General features: G+C 48.9%; 1 protein-coding gene across 1 annotated transcript in view; it reads left to right on the plus strand.

Moving 5' to 3' along the window:
- Positions 1 to 6,249: 6,249 nt before the first annotated feature.
- The window catches only part of LOC120960086 (protein expanded), a 48,150-nt gene continuing 34,767 nt past the window's right edge, over positions 6,250 to 19,632 (plus strand). Inside the window, exon 1 of the mRNA XM_040384031.2 lies at positions 6,250 to 8,078. The gene's annotated coding sequence lies outside the window, so the exon portion shown is untranslated. The remainder of the gene's footprint in view (positions 8,079 to 19,632) is intronic.

The following is a 19,632-nucleotide window of genomic DNA, read 5'->3' on the forward strand; positions in this document are numbered from 1 at the left end:
TGTGTGTGTGTATGCTTTTTTAGTTACGTTTCATTTTGTCTGCGCCTCCTCGTACAGTGTCAATCATGCGCATGAAGAAGGTCACACGGACATTATATGTGTGCGGAGTTTCTAATCGTTCCTTTGATCGGGTGTGATCATTCAGCTGAAAAGGGAAAAATAACCTTAAGAGAATACTGTCATTGGATGTCATGGTGCTGGAAGAAAGTGCAGGTGGAAAGTATGGAAATACATAATTTAATGTTAAAAAGTAACTATGCCGATTATGGCTTTTCCAGGAAATCAAAAAGTGACTTATTTGTTGTTTTAATTGAATATTAATCTTTATTTGAAAAGGTTTCCCCCACTGAATTTAACTTGAATAATTAATTAGAATACTAAATTCTCTTCTTCTTTCTAAACCTATTACTCAAAAAAAATTCCCAATTCTTATGGCAAGCTGCAAAAACGTGTGTAATATTTATTTATAAGTTTAGCTTTATTTACGTATGCATATAAATATGTTAGAATGTTTATAAATTTACATTTATTTAGTTGGCGAGAATTCCCATTCCCGCGAGGCGGATTACATTTAAAATAATGCTTCCGAACAATGCTTTATCTCGCTGAAAGAGTCTATGCCTGAACAAAACTACAACTCAATGAACATGTCTATATAATCCTCAAAAACCCTGTATTATTATTGTTATTATTGTTATTACATCGGTTATTGTGCCAAAGAAGAAGAAGAATTTAATTGTTATAATATTTCTTGTTTTATTTTTCTTATTATTCTTTCTTATTATTTTTTTATATTATTGTTATTTTTTAAATAACATTACCGGTAAAATAACATAAACTATAAAAAGACACAGATCTTGTAAAATACACAACCTTTCAAGTGGTAGAAGGCCATTGCAGTAAACTGTCTGATATGGGCTCAAGTATCTGTTACACCCTGTATACAGGACTGCCTCTCCTAATATGTGTAACACAATTAATCATAAATATGTTAGCCAACAAGTTAGCCAGGCGCTGACTGGCTGCACTCCTAAACGAAACGTCCAACAACATCCGTCGTAGAATGAGCACAAATATTTACACGTGCAATAGGAATCATTCACTCGCGTCGTATTCATTTCCATACGGGGAGCAAACAAAAACAAACTCGGAAACTCACTCGCCAGCAAAACAGCCGCTCGCCGGCTCCTCATACTTTGCCGTAAGCGAAGTAAAAACGCGGTTGCGAGCCAAAACAATGCACTACATTCCTTGCAATGGCGCAACAACACCGAACCGGCCAGGAAATCGGTTGTGCGCAAAAATCGTTTACCTTGGAATCCGGTATGGAATCTCAAAACTCTCCTCCGTATCGGGTGGAAGGAGAGCGGGGAGAGGGAAGGAAACCGCTGAACCGATGGAGAAAAATGCACAAACCAAAACCGAAAGAATCGATACGATCGGATTCGGCATCAAAAATTCGCCATTTGCTGAACGAGCGGGAACGAGCGTGCGGACAACAAGGGAAAGGAACCATCTCCCGCAGGAACGGAACAAGAACGTGGCTCACACACACACACAAAGACTGTATGCACATCGTACGCCAGCAACGGCAGTGGATGGAGATGTCGAACGACGTGCTCCATCGCGCGATTGCCCCGAGATGTTGCTGCTGATCAAATAAAACAGGAATAAAAATCCTTTCCCCCACTCGTTACACCCGCTCTAACATGGGAGACATGGAGGACGGGGAAACCTTCGGTTGTAGCCACAGGAAAAGCGATAAAATTCCAGCGAACGCAATTTCCTACCCATAGATTCCATCGCTGCTGGAAGGCTCGACGCTCGGACGTTCCAAACCGCTTCGTGATAATCGAAGGAAAGGAAATCCCTTCGACGACGACCTACACACACACACACAGACACACCGGAGTGGGGGAAGAGAGGGAGGAACCCATTCCAGGGGATCGGATCGCGCAAATACGCAGCCCGGTTTTGTCGTTCGTCGTCCAACAAGGGCACGCCAGAAAGGGAGGACGAAGCGGATGGGAGCTCGATCGAGCGAGAAACTCGGATGCGAATCATAGTGCAAAGAGAAAAGAGCCAAAGCACACACACACACACGTACACAAATACAGGCGGACAGAAAGCGATTTACACAGCCTCCAAAACAACCAAAACTCCGGAGCGCAGCAGCTGCTGCTGCTGCGAAAGCGCGCCACAGGTCCCCTGCCGAGGATCGAGATTCAGGAAACATAACCCAACATAAACACGGCTTGGCGACTACGGGCCCAAAAAAACGTGGTAAGGTAGGCAGGGTCCCGGCGAAAAAGGCACAGAGTGAAGCGATTGATCCGAGCACCCGGGTGCCCAGGGTGCGTAGGGTGGGCAGGGTGGATCATCATCCAAAAGCGCTCGGCAAAATAAAGAAACACAAAAACTGCGCCACGATTCGATCGAAAAATGTAACCGAATGGAGAGCGCGAACAACAAGGAACGACGAAAATATACAAAAACGCACACCGATGTATGTGTGTGTGTGCGTGCGTGTACGTGTCCATCGAGTGAGCAAACCTTTGGTGGTGGTTGGTGGTTGGCTACGGAACGCAAACACGAAGGAATGTGCCGTGCCAGAGGGAGGAGAAGGGCCAAAAGAAAGCTATCCTAAAGAATGTGCCACCACCTGGAATGGAGGCACGGGAAAGAAGCTGGAGTGACCGGGGAGGCTAGGCAAGAACGGAGGAGGCTTCGCTCCGGGGCAGGCGCAGACGTGCACGGCTAAGGTGATAAGGATGGGAGGTGAACATTTGCAACTGGGGGCAGATAAAATCCGCCAAGTATTTTGCTGAACAATTGGGAAGAAAAACCATGATGCCAGGTTCTTGTGCGCGTGAACCATTCTTTTTTACGTTAAATAAATGTTAAAGTGAAATTTTCAACTAAAGTGGTATCATTTTTGAACTAAACTGTTGAAACGATCCGCATTTAAAAAAAAATAAACAACGCTTCTTGTATTTAAACTACACTGCTTGTCGCTACAGAATCGTCCCCTAACCATCCTCAACGCCGCTTGAAGTATTAAACCACTCGATAATAAACCAACTCCACTGGGCAGAAACCGGTTTTTACGAGCTCGCCAACGCTCGAAATCGGTGCGATTTTCCCTCGCTGGCGATCGTTTTTGTAAGTCGTTATGAGGGTTTTTGACGTTTCGAACTAGGGTTTGTGAGGGTTCAAAATGGCCGCCAAAAATCGATTGTGTTGGTACACAAAATTAAATGGTCAAAAAGTAAATACACTCCATCACTCCTGCACCTCCTCCTCATTGACCCCCCGGGGTCGTACCTTTCATGTATATGCCATTGTGTGTGCTCCGTCGTCTCACTTGCTCGTACCATGTTACGCCTATCGCATCAGCTGATCCCTGTAGTGGACTTTTATACACAATCTTCATTTGCCGGTGATCTTGCCCCGCTGAGGGAATCGAGGAAAGCCGGTATTGAACTTTCAACGGAGCTCTTATTAATGTATTTATTCCATGCCGGTTCTGACGGGTCATTCGCGTGCCATGCCGATTGATGGTTACTAAGCTACATCGTACGATTGCTCTGATCTCGAAGCCATTACAAATTTCTCTCCATCTCTTTCCAACTCTTTTTTCTTTCTATTTCTCTCCCTTTCCCTTTCCCTCACCGTTTGTGTGTGTGTTTTGTTTCTTCACCTTTCTCGCTCCAACGGAACGCTCGAATCGAGTCGATTCCCTTTGCCGTTGGTCACGTTTACTTCGAGCGCCATGGAGTAGCACGGGAGGCACCATGGAGTTGTGCACTTACAGGCAGTATCACAAAAAAATCTGAAGAATGTGTTTTGGTTTACTATTTCCAATGGGATGATTCTATATGATGAAGAGCTACCTGCAATTTTAATGTTAAAAATATTGTTTTTTGGGGGTTTTGTATTCTTAGAGTACATCGTGCGGCCTGTTTTGGATACATTAAATATAACGCAACCGTAATAGGTTTTTAAAATCATTTTTTGAATACGATTTGAACGCTCACTTAAATTCTAAGCTCGTATTCTTACACGTACAATTTATCTGGAAAATAATGCATTAATGCTTTAATAATGTAGCAGACACGTCTTTGTAAACAGAAGAATGTCGAAATAACATTCCGTTTTGCCACGAATTTCACCTGGCGTCTCCACACAGAACAAATTTTCGTTTAAAATGTATTTTTTATAAACCTCGATTTTTTAACTATTTTGGAACAAAGCTCGAAATTCTTTAATCCTCTACTGCCCGAAAGCCTTAAAAAATCTAAACATAGCTACGAAATGTACTGAAACCATTGGCGAAATGCTGTCCATGGCCTTTCTAAACCGACCCCCCCCCCCCCCTAAAGGCAACTGTAGCGATGCTTTGGCTCCACAGGACGGTACCCAAGAGTGCAATTTCCCTCCGTAGTCTGAGCTGCTGTTTTTTTTTTTCTTGCAGCTACAGCTTTACATTTCGCCCGGCCGATTTGTGAGTGTGTGATTGTTTTTTTTTTCATTCGCTCATTCATTCCATGCCCCAAGCCACTGCCACCCTTCCACGTGCAATCTAAACCAGCGGGGCTCTTTAAATGGCTACGTCGAACGTTCCAAATCAGCCCGAAATGGCTCTGTGTGTACGGGCGCAGGATTTGGAGGCTTCGCATAGCCACCGCAAAACATGGGCCGCACATGGGGGGGGGGGGGGGGTAGGTGAAAAAATGTTACGAGAAGCTTTTGCTATCTAAAACGAAGCGAACAGAGAAGGGCGGCCGCGTGCGGCAGCATTCGATCAAATCGAAGTCCACAAAACCCCTGCCCCGCAGCTCTCTTGCCACCCGTTCACCATGATGCCTTACGCGACTTTACGGTGGGGTCACGCGGTAAGAAAGATCCAGCAAGAGCCACGGAGGGAGTGAGCGAGCGAGAGAGAGAGAGACACTCTGACTGATGGCCATGGGACGGTCAGGCGTGTGAAGAGGGCAGGAAGAGGCGGCCTGCAGCGAAGTTCAAACCGCTGAGGTTGCATGCCAAGCATCCCACCAATACACGGACGGGCCGGACCGGTAACCGTGGTCGCAGGTAAAACGCGAGCCCCGGTCCACGATCGCTCCGAAGATCATGTCGCGCGCGCTGCCGAAGGTGAAAGAAAAGCGAAGCTGGCAAAAGAAAATAGACAGAAAATAGTTAGATGCTTGTGAAACAGCGCCCGACCTGGGCAGAAGGAGGCTGCAAGGAGAATGTGCTAGAGATGAGGGTGAGGAGAAATATACGGCGTGCGGGAGGTGGAATGGACCCGATGGAACGGGCGGTTGATGGGAGATGTGACCGGTGAGAGCGAGCGAGAAACACGAGCGAAAGATCGTGCCGGGAGCTAAACAGAGCGAAATATAGCGAGAGAGAAAGAGTGAGAGAGAGAAAGAAAGAAGGAGAGCCAGAGAGAGAGAGAGAAAAAGAGAGTTAAAAAGAGATGGAAACCCCTACCGGGCAAACGGAGAACTGATCGATGGAATAGGGTGCAGGCGGTGTAGCGAGCAGCGGGGTTGCGGCAGGCCAACATTCCAGGCAGGGCAGGGCGGTGTGCAGCATAAAAGGAAGGAAAGAGAAGCCGGCCCAACGACCGTGCGGCAAACGGAGAAGCTGCTACGCCGCTGTGTGTTTATTGCTGTAAGATTCAGCATACATTTTTCAGCGGTTGGCACGCACACCAGCGCACGAGAAACCAGTCTCGGAAACCACACGATCATCAACAGCACGGCAGCGGATTCCAAAACGTGCGTACCAAAGCAAACCGAGCGACAATTACGCACGGAAATGTAGCACCACGCAATGGGAAGGAATGCGCGATGAATACTTAATAATTGTAATGTTTCAAAAAGGTTTTCTTTATCATTCATTTTTCAACAAAACTGAACAAAACTTTAATTAAATAATTTTTCAACCACCACACTAAACCACATCGACTGTAGAATAAAGCGCGCTACGCACTGTAATACCTCACAGCTATACAAGGCTTCTACCCCGCGTGCAGCTGCCTGCCGCACACTGCACGACGCTACACCAATGGCAACGATACCCCATGGCAGCCATCGTTGGTGTGTGAGTGTGTGTGTGCGGGCGCATTCCAGCGCAATGGCGACGGACACGCAACAAGATGGCTTGTGGAAGGGGCAGCGGGTGCAGGTAGGGAGATAAAGGAATGGTGGCAGCCGTCGTCGTCGTCGTCGTCGTCGTCGTCGTTGGCTGTTCGGACCCTAACGAAAATATTTCCAGCGCGAACACTTTCAATCTGCTGGAGAAACTCGACCGCAAAGGTTTTCCGCTGCGTGAGCTCAAACCGAGAGAGACCGTTCGCTGCGTGCTTACCCCTTTTTTGCGCCCCCTTGGAGTGCCTGTGTGTGGGTGTGAGTGTGTGTGTGTGTGTATACGTTCAAGAAGTGGGAGCAAGTGAGACACGCTACTATAGCTAGAAACACGTACAAGTGAGACCAAAAATTGAGCCGCAGTAGTAGCATCAGCAGCAGCAGCAGCAGCAGTAGAAATAATATTACCGACAGTGAACAATCGATCGAGCACGTTTACTCGAACGCGTTGTCGCGTTGTTTTCTGAAGCGTTTAGCTATTCGCAATTCAATTTTCGCTAAATAATCTCCCCGCGCCGAGTGGCTTAAAAGTGGCTGGGTGAGTGTAGTGACGGTTTGGTGCCGTGACCAGGAAACGCCTAAGCGAAAGCAACCAAACGAAGCGATCTTTGTACAATATAAGTTCGGCAAGTGATTTTACGCGCATTTCTCGTGCTGCATTTCGTGTATTGCATTCGAGTAAAGCAAACAGGCAAACAAAAACCATCAACCAAACACATCAAGTGAGCAAAGGGTGTGCAAAAGGAACGGCCCATAACAGGTACACATAATAGCAAAAGGGGATCGCTACGGCCGAGCGGGCTTGCCACATGCTGTGTTGTGCCTACATTTCTGTTAACATTCCTGACGCTTTGCAGACGCGTGTACGCCGTGGGTGTTGAATAGTGCATGTGCGCGTCGTGTGAGAGAGGTTCTCTGATTTTTTTTGTTTTGCCTTCCCAAACCCTCGGCTGCCTGTGTTGCATCTTTGCTTGAACAGCGAAGGGCAGAAGAAGAGAAAAAAAAACCGACAACAACTGCCTGCAGTTGCAGCAAGTTCCCCCGTTTCATCGGCAGGATCGATCGGCTGTAGTGTGTGTGTGTGTATGTGTGTTTGTGTGAGGGTAAAGTCGGGAAGAATTCCATTCGCTGCCCAACGGAGTCCCGGTTCCCATCTGGTCCGGCCGAGACCGGGTGTGCTGTGCCGTCCTCTATGCAAGGAGTGCAAGTCGAAAACATCGCCTCGAAAAAAAACAACACCAACCAACGGTAAAACGATCGTGAGAAACAGTGTGTTTTAGAGTGTAACAGTGTGTACTATGTGTATGGTTTTTGTGGAAGGGAAAACAGAAAAATACCAACGTCCACGTAAATCAACCAGGGCAGTGAAAAGTTCAAACAAACCAACCCATCAAATCGTTTCTTAATTTCAAGTTTTGTTGTGCTCTTGTCCTAACTTCGATCCGATCCGTGATCGTGTTGTGCGATCGAATAAAACGTGTCTGTGGGGTTCAGTGTGTATGTTTGCGTTTGCGAGGGTCTGTGTGCGAGAGGGGGTTCAACAGTGCAAAAAGTGTGCCGAATGCGGTCCAGTGTCATAATCGAAATCGGATATCCTGGGTTGCAATAGCGAGTGAATCCATTTTGGGGGGGTGAGCAGATAATCGAAATATTCGAAAGCGTTGTCGTCCATAAATCTACATAGTGCTCGTCTTGATTCAACAAGTTTTATCCAAACCTCAAACTAAACCGGCATCTGCTTGGCAGAAAGAGAGAGAGAGAGCGAGAAAGAGAAAGGTTTTTGGTTTTTTGCTACCTTCTGCAAGTCGCAACAAACCAGAATACAGACATAGCATCCTTCAAACCGAGCTCTCCGAGAATCGGCCGACACATCTCCTATTGGATTGGTTTCTTTACGTGTGTCATCTTTATCCAGCATCAATGGTGAGTAGCTGAAACACCTTTTAACAACCTCGACAAACCGCTTTCGACATCCAAGATGATATGAGGGGGCAGGGTAGTTTCGTGGCCATAAAACCGATATCACCAACTAAACATAGCCCTCCCCCAAAATGGCTCTCGTAACATGGCACGGGAGAAATCTACATCACGAGCAAAACCTTTAACATTCATGCCTTTTTTCTGCTGTTGTTGTTGCTGTTCGACCCCGAAAGTGATATCAAACGCGGAGGAAAATAGCCTCACCATACCCAAAATAAGAAAACCGGTAAAAAAAGAACCACATTCCACAAGCCGAGAGTCGTTCGAAAAAGGCAAACCCAACCGCGGGGAGAGGGCGCTATGCCGCAACCAGAAAACAAAAGGCAAGCGAGCGAGCGAACAGCACAACCACTCGGCGCATCGGTTTCGGGTGTGATTCACGGCCCATGCTCGCCACGCTGCTGCCCTCTTACACGTACATGTGTGTGCATGGGGGTTGGTTTTTTGTTGAAACAAAGCCGAAACACGCCGATGACGTTACAGCCGTTCGTAGTCAGCGTTCGTACAGCGCGTCACAGTAGTGATGGGCGCGAGCGCACACTCGCTCGCATCTCTGTGTGTGTGTGCATTTAGTGTGCAGCGAATTGAAACAGAGCCACATTTTTGACATTTTTTGCGGCTGACTCAGCACACACGACTCCGATAGCCGGCTGACGCTGATGACTGTGGTTGTGTGTGATCGTGTCCAACTCAATTCATGCTAACCATAACCATAGGAAATAGCTCCACACGAGTCTACTGATAGAGCAAAATAAAGGCAATTGGTCGGGTGGATGATGCGCTGGATCAAACGTTAGACACAGCGAGCATTCGCTTGCAGCAGGTCGTTACGTTACGAAATCACCATCAACATCTACGTCATTCCACGTAACAGTGATAAAATCGTTAATTTTATTATTCAAAACTCAATAAACAGGCTCTTCCGACCAGTCCGGCTCGGCTTGACCTCCGTTGAGACCTCGGAGGCACATACTGCCAGCACTGGTTTCCGCTATCACGAACTGTCTAGAAATCGCAAGTGAATCACTATCCCCACAACTGCACACAGGCAAAACGGTTGGCCAATAATGAGTGTAAAGTTTCCACAATGTCTGCAGCGTACTCATCGACCACCGTGGTGGGGGTTTGTTGGGAAGCCAAACAGGGAAGCGTAACCTCGGTGCTCAACCTCAACCACCTCTGTCTGCCAGAGGACTCGGTGCAATTAGCATATTTGCTCATCCCATATATCCACCGGTCCAGCCCGTCTGGCCATTGAGCCAGAGCCAGAAGGTCTAGCGCAAAGCGTAAGCGTGGCGGTGCGTCATGCGAAAAAGGTTCGAAATAGAAATGAACAGCACTACTGCTACTGCCGCGTTCGCCTATTCCACGGCCAGCTTCAGTCTTCAGTGATCCGCTTAATCGGTCAGCTTATTATCGAATCAACGGAACAATTCGAATGGTGCAATTTGCTCACAGCACGTTGTCTGGGGGTGTGATGCTCTCCCCGAAAATATTGCAGCACTTGGCTTCCACTCCATCCATCTAATTATGCTTTCTGCTATAATCGGCAACAATTCGCTCGTCTGTTTCTTTTTCGGTTTAAAATTTCGCTCTCTACGCAAAGAATCACCTGGGTCCGTTCTGCGAAACAATGGGCCTACTGCAAGCACACTCAAGAACTCGGTTGAGTGTATACAGTTTCATACAGGCTTACGTAAGTCGACTACTTCGGGAACTAGAACCGGGGCCGCCGTTCCGGTTTGGTGGAGAATGTGATTCACGCTCGAAGCATTCACACGTACGGTATGCCGGTTTACAGCTCATATGTTCCTATGACCTCATAGCTTGCCGGGTGTGCCTCACTAAGAAGGGGGAAACAGTACCTTGCAATTCTTGGTCATAATTTTGGGCGTATCAAAAATCCGTTTTAACTGGAGTTATTGGACACGATGGATGAAACTCCAAACCGAAGATGCGGCATTTTGGAAGAGAAATCATATTCAGACATGCAGATATTCATTTCATCATGACGAAACTGTAAACTTGACTACAAGCGATGCAAATGAAACGCACGCGCTAGCCATAACATCGCTCTGACCGCTGGCTTGCGTTACTTCGAATGTCCACGAGGTCGTCATGCAACGCCTCGCCAAACGTGCAGGGGCACGCAAAACAAGCCACCACAACGCCGTGGCTGTAGTTTCGACAGCGATGGTGCTACCAGGCTGGCAAGCATGGTTGATCGAGAGGAAAAATTATCTAGAAAAGGAAAATCACCCAATCCAGTGGCAGTGTTAGCAGCCAAACAAGACCGCTCGGTTGTGTTGGTCCAGGGAAGCAAAACTGGATATCTCGCGCCAGTCGCGCGCTCTCTCGCCATCCAATTTCGAAGCGATGGAAAGAAAGACACACACACACACACAACACAAAAAACCAGCCGGACTGGTTCGTTCGCTTCATTCCGTTCCGTAGTACGTGGTTTGGCCGGAGGAGAAGGAGGATCTGTGGGTGAGTTGGTGGTTTTGATCGCAGCATAACCACACCACCCCAAACCTTATGTGCGACCACAATGGAAGCGTGTTTTTTTTTTTTGTTTGTTGGCGGATTGGCGGGGTGGGTTTTGGTGGAGACGAAAGGAAGCAGCAAAAAAAAACCGGTCAGGTGATTCGGGTGGGAGCGGGCACATGGTCCACCCGGAGAAGGGCGGACGGTTTCATGCGCGGTAAATTCGATTCCGCGTTTGCAGCGCATTCGTGCCTTTCCCTATCCCTACCAGCGCTGGTCTCTCTGTGCGGCTTCAACTACAAAACTACGCTCGAGCTCCACTCCAAGTGCCAGCATCATGCGCTCGGTCGCTTGCGAGCGATCGAGGAACGCCACGGCTGTGTTGGTATGCTGCTGGATGCTGCCCATCGCTTGCCGGTAGCGAAAGCGTGAGCACATGCGCTGGCTGCTCTCGCTCGCTCGCTCACTCGCACGCTCGTTTTGCGTCTTGTGCGCGACTCCCCTGGTATGCTTGGTATGGAGGAATTCCAATGTCACATAATTCGTTCGATTCGCTGCTGCTGCTGCTATTGCCAGTCGTTTCACTCCCTTTCGCTTTGCCAAGCGGGTTTGAACCGGTGCGCGAGAGCGGATCGTACTCTGCAGCTGTGGAGGACCGTTTGCTTGACATTTAAGCGTACGTACCCAAAAGAGCCGCGATCTCGTTCCTTCGGTGGACACCTCAAAAAGCCTCATTTTCATCCTATACCGGGCCTAAAGGTGTCACAACAAAGTCATCAACAAGCCTGATCCAGTGCCTTATGCAACTGGTCAGCGTTAAACTAATCCCATCTTTACGATGCCATTTCTATCACAATTCGTTTCCCGGGCTGCTCATTGCAGTAGCCGCAGCAGCGCTACGTCCACCAGCAGCAACTATTGCCATGCATCCATCGTAAAATGTCCACCCCAGGTCCGTGCTCCGTGACCTCTCCCTTACCTACCGGGTCGGCCAGTCGACGGTGCCTGTGAACGTGCAGGCACTCGTCGCCGCCGTTACCGATGGTTTCGTAATCGAACCTCGTGCGCTGCAGTTTTGCTGCAGTTGCACACAAAACACCTCCAAGCCGCTCCAGGGTGCAAAATGGAAAAAGCAGGGTACTGCCAAAGGGTTGATGCATTAGCATAAACTCGTACACAGAAATTGTGGCGAATTTTTGTTGTTGCCACACCGCGCCGCACGAAGCTAAGCACGCCGCAAACTAGCCGCTAGCTTGTATGGACAAACGATAGAAAATGACCAGGCAATGCAACAACAACAAAACTCGAGTCAAATCGAAAAGAAAGCGTCCAAGCTATGGGCGCTTTGGTGTGGCGCTCAAAAAAATCCCTTCCTCCCGTGTGACACCGTTTCTGGGGTTGAGCAGCGCTGTGACGTCAAACTGCAAATCGAAAGGTGGCAGCAATCTTTACAGCTTAGTTTATTTGTTTCTTTTTTGCAACATTCCGTGCGGTTGCTGATTAAATTGTTTATTTATTTACCCTTTTTATGAGTATTTCTGTGTGTGTGTGTATGTGCCTGTGTGTTCGTGATTAGGACTATAAATGGATTTCATGCAAACAAATACGCAGTGATCTTCTTGCTGAGAATCACTTTGTTGTGCTCTTTCACATACTTCTTGATTCCAAAGTAGGTGTTTGTCTACGATAACACTTTAAGAGGGGTGAAACAGCGTGTTGGGCTACGCGATGACTACACCGGTTGCCGGCTACTGCCTGTCTCTCGAGGACGCAAGCCAACGCAATTGCAACCATTTCGTCACCCGAGTTCCAATCGGGTGATGATTGGCACAATCAGGAAATTGTAAAAACGCCACCCCGTGAGTGGCACAGTGTTATCGGTGGAATTTACGATACATTCTTAACCCTGCCGTTGGTGACGCTTTATTGTAGTACGCTTGCTCAGTGGCATCGCACGATCAGCTCGCCTGAAGTGACAGCAAAAGGGAACGCAACGCAAGGGAAGGAAGCACTAGAACGATCTAGGAAGCTCCTCGCTGATAATTGTGGCTATCAATCATGCCATCGGGATCTAACATAGCTTGAGATGGGAAGGGGAGAAGATCGTTTCACTTCCCAAAAGCCGCCGTTGCCGTGTTTTCCTGGGAAGCTGCCGCTGCGCTTTCTCAGAAGCTTTTCGGGACGTCCGAAAACGTGATGCGCTCGATTAATGAGCGTGCAGTTCCGAACGGTTCCGATAACTGTTTGACACTAATTCATTCTGATTCGAAAATTACCACCATTTAAATCGTCATTAGACGAAGACGGTTACGGAGGCCGCATTCCTTACGAGCTACCTATCCTACCCCTGGAGCGAGGCTGGTTCCTGTTTTACCCTGGCTGGCTCCACTGGATGAGTTTCACGTGCGTTTGATAGCTTCTGGAAGTTGCCCTGTGCTGGGGGTTTGGTGTCGCCCGAAGGGGAAATAAAACGCTTCTCCTTGTAGGCTTGGCTTTGAAGCCAAAAAAAAACTCAAACTCTTCTCTAATGCACACAACACAAGCAATAATAAATAATGAGAAGAAAACACAAACACGAAACGATCGTTCTAAGCAGCATGTTCTCCCGAGACACGAAAAATGAATGGAAAAGAATCCAAGCAGCAGTCGTCAGCCCGGAAACTGTCAGAATATTTTTCAAAACCTCCCATTTTCTACTCTTCCACACTTCCACTGCTTGCCCGTTTTGTTTGGCCAACGTGCCTCGATGCACAACACGCAACTTGTTCGCATTCCGGTGGTGCTCGTAGTGGTGGTGAAATTAATAAAATTTACCCCTTACCTTTTCTCGGTTGTTTCTCGTGCTGCTGCTCGTTTTACATTTCCCACCTTACTCGGATCGCTCGGGCCGTCTTTCCCCGGGGGGGGGGGGATGGTTGCGTTTTTTGGGGTGTGCATTTTTTGTTTCTTCTTTTGAATGATAACACCCGAAGCACCGATCGCAAGGACCCCTAGAATTAACCAGAAGTCCGGTAACCAGAATCGACGGTGGAAGCGAAATGAATAATGAACCACCAAAGCTTCATTTTTTTTTCTTCATCTGTTCATGCCCAGCAGCAGTGACAGTGACCACAGCAGGCTTCCCAAAAACAAAAAAAAAGCAGCTGAGGAGTTGAACAGCAGTAGCAAGAAGAGAACCAACTAACAGCAGATGAACAAAAAGAAAACGCTACACAACTTAGTCGAACGGTAGAAAAACGCTGCTTGCAATCTGAATGTTGCTCGCAGGGAGGGAACGCAATAAAACGAACCAGTGGCTTCCTGTGGATGGCCTGAAGGATTCGCCGCAACCGCAAGCCCTGACAGGGTGTGGAACTTTGAGCCAACGTTTGAACGACGGTGCTTCGTTATCTTTCACCCGTTCATTATATGTTTTTTTTTGTTCGCCTTTTGCTCGGTTCGGTCCGGTTCGTCGTCTGATGCTTTGTTTTTGGTGAGATCTCAGCACGTCAAATCGTTTGTTTCGCCCTCAAAATTCCCCTCTTCTTGATGAATCAGTGCTTTCGCGGGGATGTTAGCATTCTTTGCAAGCGATAACCGTTTCCCTCTGCCTTTGGTTGGTGCGCACAACCCAAAACCTGCTTGCGTTCGTCCTTCTAGCAGCTGGGTTTTACCCTCGCGCTATATTTGATCAATTAAAAATATGATCATGTTCCGGGGCCCCTCGATCAGCGCGCGCGTCACCTTGCCTGCCAATGAATGTCCAAACGGGGGAATTCCATCACGCGCTTCATTGTTTCGACGTCGGGCCGGTTGGGCAAAGAAAACCACGTTCGATGCGGCACGTCGGCCGGCCGGGTGGGTGGCACCAATTTCGCAACACATCCTGCACGGCTAATCATCGCTGTTTACCAAAGCGCACAAATCAAATCGAGGTGTGGTGATGGAACGCACTCGCACCCAGAAACCGAGCTTTTTTTTTTGTTTTGCTCTGTTTGAACACTCCCCACACCACACCTTCCGCGGGGCTGTTGTTTAGGTTTAGTGCGAGTGGGGTTGATTTAGTCCATCCTTAAAATTCCACCCATGGCGGCGCGGTGACCGAGTACACCAACCCACTTTTAACCGGCGCACGTGCAGAGGAAGGAAGTGAACGATCGTCAAGCCTATAGGCACCAAAAACAAAAAAAAACATGTGTCGAAACGACTTCCTGTTTGCGCACCATGCTAATCATTTTGAAGTTGTCGTACAAAACAACAAGCTGTCCTATGTCCGCCGGTTGAGGTGTTTGCCGTGAAGCGAAAGAGAGTTCTGCATGCGTGATGGCGTCTATGCTGCTACACTCCCATCGGTACGGGACACACGGGATATTAGCATACGGCGGGAAAGCAATGGCGCGATAAGAGCACCTAGAAGATGCGCAAAAGCAGCATGCCCGCATGTCCGCACTGAGCTCTGAGCGGTACCGCGTTGACAAGACAACCTCGGGTGTACTCCGCACCACCGGATGGCGATCATCGATGTCTTTTTTTCCCACGGGGCTAAAAACGAGACTGTGTCGCCACTTGTACGCGTTGCTCTTTTTTTTTTTTTGCTTCATGGTCCGAGAGCATGGGGCAAGATCGATCGAGCTCGCGTTTTGATCTTCGGTTGCTTGCCTCGAACGATTTTAATTAACCGACCGGGCTCGCACCGGCCCAGCTGCAGGCAAATATTTTAATGATAAAATTTTAATTAATTCTATTTCTTTGCTCTCTTCCTTCCTTTCCTCCTGCTGAATCGATCATCGCCACGATCGGAAAGCAAGCGAACGGATGGAAGCTGGTTTAGCTTTTTGGCTTTATTTTATTACCACCGAAAGGTCATAAAAAGGGCATCTATTGCGGTTCGCGGGGGTTTGCTTTGTGGCTAAAATTCAATTCCATTCCATTGGTCCTGTTTCGGAAAGATGATAACGAATACGTTTCATTCAAAACGGAACACTGAATCTTGGTGCGATCAGTTTGTTGCGATGAGCGGAGATATTTCATAAAACGCAAAAGCGAATTAAGAATTTCCCCGTTCCCCAATTAAAATTGCGCCCGCGAATCGGGTTTGTCCTAACAGCGCACCCGAAAGCTCGTTTCCATTTTACGTGAAACCAAATTTCATTGAACCATCATTCGTGCGTTGGTATCGAACGTAAAACAGGCTGCTCGCCCAAAAGCCCCTGCCAGCCGAATTTTATTGCGCTGTTTGTTTTTTAAACGAAATGAAAACACACATCTTCACGAAACCACGAATTCAGTACGCCGAAACATGTTTGAAGCTCCGGATAATGATGCGCACCGCCCAGTATGCTGGGACACCGGCCCGGTTTTCGTGCCGAGCAGATCGAGCAGATACCCTCTCGCCGGCTAGGCTGTCGCCAGAAAATCCTATTGTGGAGGCTTTATCGGCATTAAAATTTTTAATTAAAATACACAAGTGTCGTCGCGCCCTCTCGACGGTGGCTCGGCGGCGGGACTTGAGTGGGTGGTGTGGAAGTAGGGTGATTCGGGAGAGAGAGAGAGAGTAAAAAACACACCGAAGGGGGTTGCACCTCTCCAAAATCGGCGCCTTCGTTAGCTGGATCGCTCTTATCGCTTCGGCTTATGCGCCGTTTTTTCCACCCCTTTATTTCGCGTTCCAAAGTCACACACACACACGCATGAGGGCGCGCGCGCGCGCTCACACCCCTTCACTCGATCGACCATTAATGTTGGTCTCATTTTTTTCCAAATCATGGCGCCAACGATAAATTAGCTCGCGACAGATGGCGCATTTACGGAACGCGCCGTCGTGCGTGTGTGCGTGTGTGTGTGTCAGCAGCAGTGGACGAATAATAAATGATTCCTCTCCTCCCATGGTCCACCTTCCGCAAACACCTTAACGTGGGGCAAACGTATGATAAGGCGGCAGCGGTGCGGGGAGATGGGTTGATCTTTCGCGAGCTCTCGCTCGCGCAAACAGGCCCGCTTCGATCGATCGCGACCGAGCGCACGCCTTGTGCAGCTGGCGACAGGTGAAACGGCACTCGAAGCCCTCGAGACATCGAACCGACCTGGTGGGCTAATGATGGTGTGCGCGAGCGAGCGGAGGACACCGTCCGTCCGTCCGTCGCTGTGGCTGTGGAATGTGGCCGCCAGCTCTCGAGGAGCCAGCGCCCGAGCCAATCGACAAAACCCGGCCACCGCATTGGGAGTGCGAGAGCGGCAGAAAGGCACAGCGACACAGATGTATGCCTCGGTTGCACGGGGCTGCCTCTTATCCCGTGGTTGCGATTAGTCGCCCCAGGAAGTTTAATGCCACGAGGTTACGCCGAAGAGGCTAAATGTTATAGAGACAATCACCTTCGTGGTTTGGATCGTTACAACTGGCTACTTCAGCGTTCGATAGTATCTATCATTAACGCTCGTCGCATCGCGTAGCCATTGCTATCGGGCTTTTGATCCTGGTCACGGCACCACCACCGCTCATAACGCCGTTCGTTCGTTCGATGCGTGCAGTAAACATTAACATGCAACAATAAATATTGATCTTGAGGTACGAACTTGAATTTCTCGAGCGCAGCAAACAGAGTACGAATGACATATTTCAGGATTGGACACTCTTATCTGCCCTGCCATGCTCCGCCACTGGCCCTAGAAAGTCGTGATACAAAGACCCTTTTAAAGCTTCCTCTTTCTTTCACGCTCTCTCGCTGTGTGTCGGTCTTCTCCTTCCATCACGCTGGAGCGGTAAGATATCGCGTAAGTAACAGCCCGGCGTGATATGCTTCGAATGCAATAAATTCCTCTAACTAGCTTGCCCGATAACGCACACACACACACGCGCACACCGGGGGCTACTCGTGGCTGCTTAGGAAGGCGTTAACCCATATGTACCCTAGCAGCACCAAATATTTGTGGAATTCCAAAGACCAGCTACATCTTGGCAACATTCCTTGCTGCCTTCACAAACCGTCATCGTGGATGACCTTTTCCATCTTCGACGGTGGCTCGGAAGAAAAAAGAGGGCAGGGTGCCCTCCTATACTCTCCGCTCTCGCGCGTTGCGATAAATTCTAGACCCAGTACCGCTACCCTAACCGATTCGATTGCTACGACCCCTTTGCACCAGCCGGCCAGCGGGCTGGAAAAAAGGGGGCATTGCTTTAATCATCACCCACCCCACCCGGAGCGGGGTCTGCAGGCGCCTCGGACACACTTTATCAACCGCGGGCAGCATGGTCGCGTGATTGGGCCATAAAAATTCTTTCACCCGTCGCAGGCGCGGTTTTGCATGAGCACCGTTTTTGCACGCTCCGGCTCGCCTCGGTGGGTTCGTACTTCCTTCTCCGTGCCATCCAGCGCTCCAAAGCGTCTTGTCAGCGAGTTTCTCGTTGCTCGCCGTAACGATCGACTGTATGGGGAGAGAGGGAGTGAGAGACAGAGAGAGAGAGAGAGCGCAGGGCATTGAGATAGGTAGTATTTGCGCAATGGGTTTGCGCGCCCTTTTACCGTCGTACCTCGCGCAGCGCAGCGTTCGTCCATTGACCGTGTGAATGTGTGCGGCCGTTGCGGCACTATTACGAAATGCTCGCCACAGGGAAAGGAATGTGATGACCAAGAATTCGCCTTCGAAACCGATATGGGCCTTTCCCCCGGCCAGGCATGCAAAAGGCATTGATCCTCCACGTACCCCTCGACGCGTGGTACTGTGAGATATAAACTTAAGATACACCCCGCGCTCATTACAAAAGCGCTTTAATGGATAATAGCATTTCTGTGTCGCCGTAACGGTGCGGGTATCTTTACAGTTCCTTCAACTCCACGGCAGTTCATCGAACAGAAAGCGCGCTTATCGTTTATCACCGCGCTGTGACAGTGTGGTAAGTGACGACCGGGCGCTCAGCTGTCGGCTGTGATGAGAGTGGCATGGTACGACATGGAATATTATTTTCGATGGTATATCACAGATCTATCCAGCAGTGTATCACCCTCAAAAAGTGCCGCAAGCGACGAACCTAATTTACCAAACCAAGGACGAACACTGCTAGAGGATCAAGTTGATGGAACACTGCCATTACCGAGCTCCCAGCATGCTCAGCAGTAACAGCTGCTGGGACGACAAGCTCATTGAGAATAGCGCGAAATGGACAAGGAATGGAACGGCGCACACACACACGGGCGAAATGCGAAAGCGACTTCTACAAAAGAAAAACCAGAAATGTGAGCGACCGGCAAGGTATGCTTCCCGCGGGCCGCGCAATGTTCGTCCGCGGTAGTGTAAAGGAAGCGAATGGCAGGCAGGCCAACAAGGTGTCTCTATCTCCATTTCATCATAGCAAGCAGACCATTGCTGCATACCACAGCCAGAGCGTGGCACGATGTACGCCAAGACGCCAACGACGACGACGACCACGTCCTTTTTAACTCGTTGGGCCATTCGAGGGGGGGGGTGCTCAGTTGGAGTTAGGTGGTATGCCACCCTGCACACCGTTGCTCTATTCCTCGTTCCCTTCCCACTTTTTTCCGTGCCCAGCGGAGAGTGTGTTCAACTCTCCAAGTCGTTGGCTTTCGATTTTTATCGCCTATCATTTCCTATTCCGTGGAATGTGTGTGTATGTGTGTGCCTCACCTCACGCCTTGTGATCTCCGAAGTACAAGGGGACGGCATTTCTTCCCGTATTTCTTTTTTTTTTTTTTGGTTTTCGGTGCCAATACGGTGCCAATCGATCCAATGATGATGAGCCCACAAACGCCTGGTCGTTGCGAACGGAACCGGATTCCGCTCGCTTCTACCCTCCAAAGCGTTCAACATGCGTAAAAGTTTCACGGCAAACGTACCGACCGCACCGGAAGTCCACTGTGTTCGGTAGAGAAAGGGTAGAGATAGAGTGGTTTGTTTTGCACACCCCGAACATCTTCCTGCTGGGGGAGTTGGGGAGAAACGTTCGGAAAAGTAGGTTGAAAGGCGCCGGTCGAAAAACCGACGGTGATTATCCAATTGCTCGGGAGCTGGGTATCAT

The sequence above is a fragment of the Anopheles coluzzii genome, chromosome 3 (genome assembly GCF_943734685.1).
Source record: "Anopheles coluzzii chromosome 3, AcolN3, whole genome shotgun sequence".
In the NCBI taxonomy this organism is placed as follows: Eukaryota; Metazoa; Arthropoda; class Insecta; order Diptera; family Culicidae; genus Anopheles; species Anopheles coluzzii.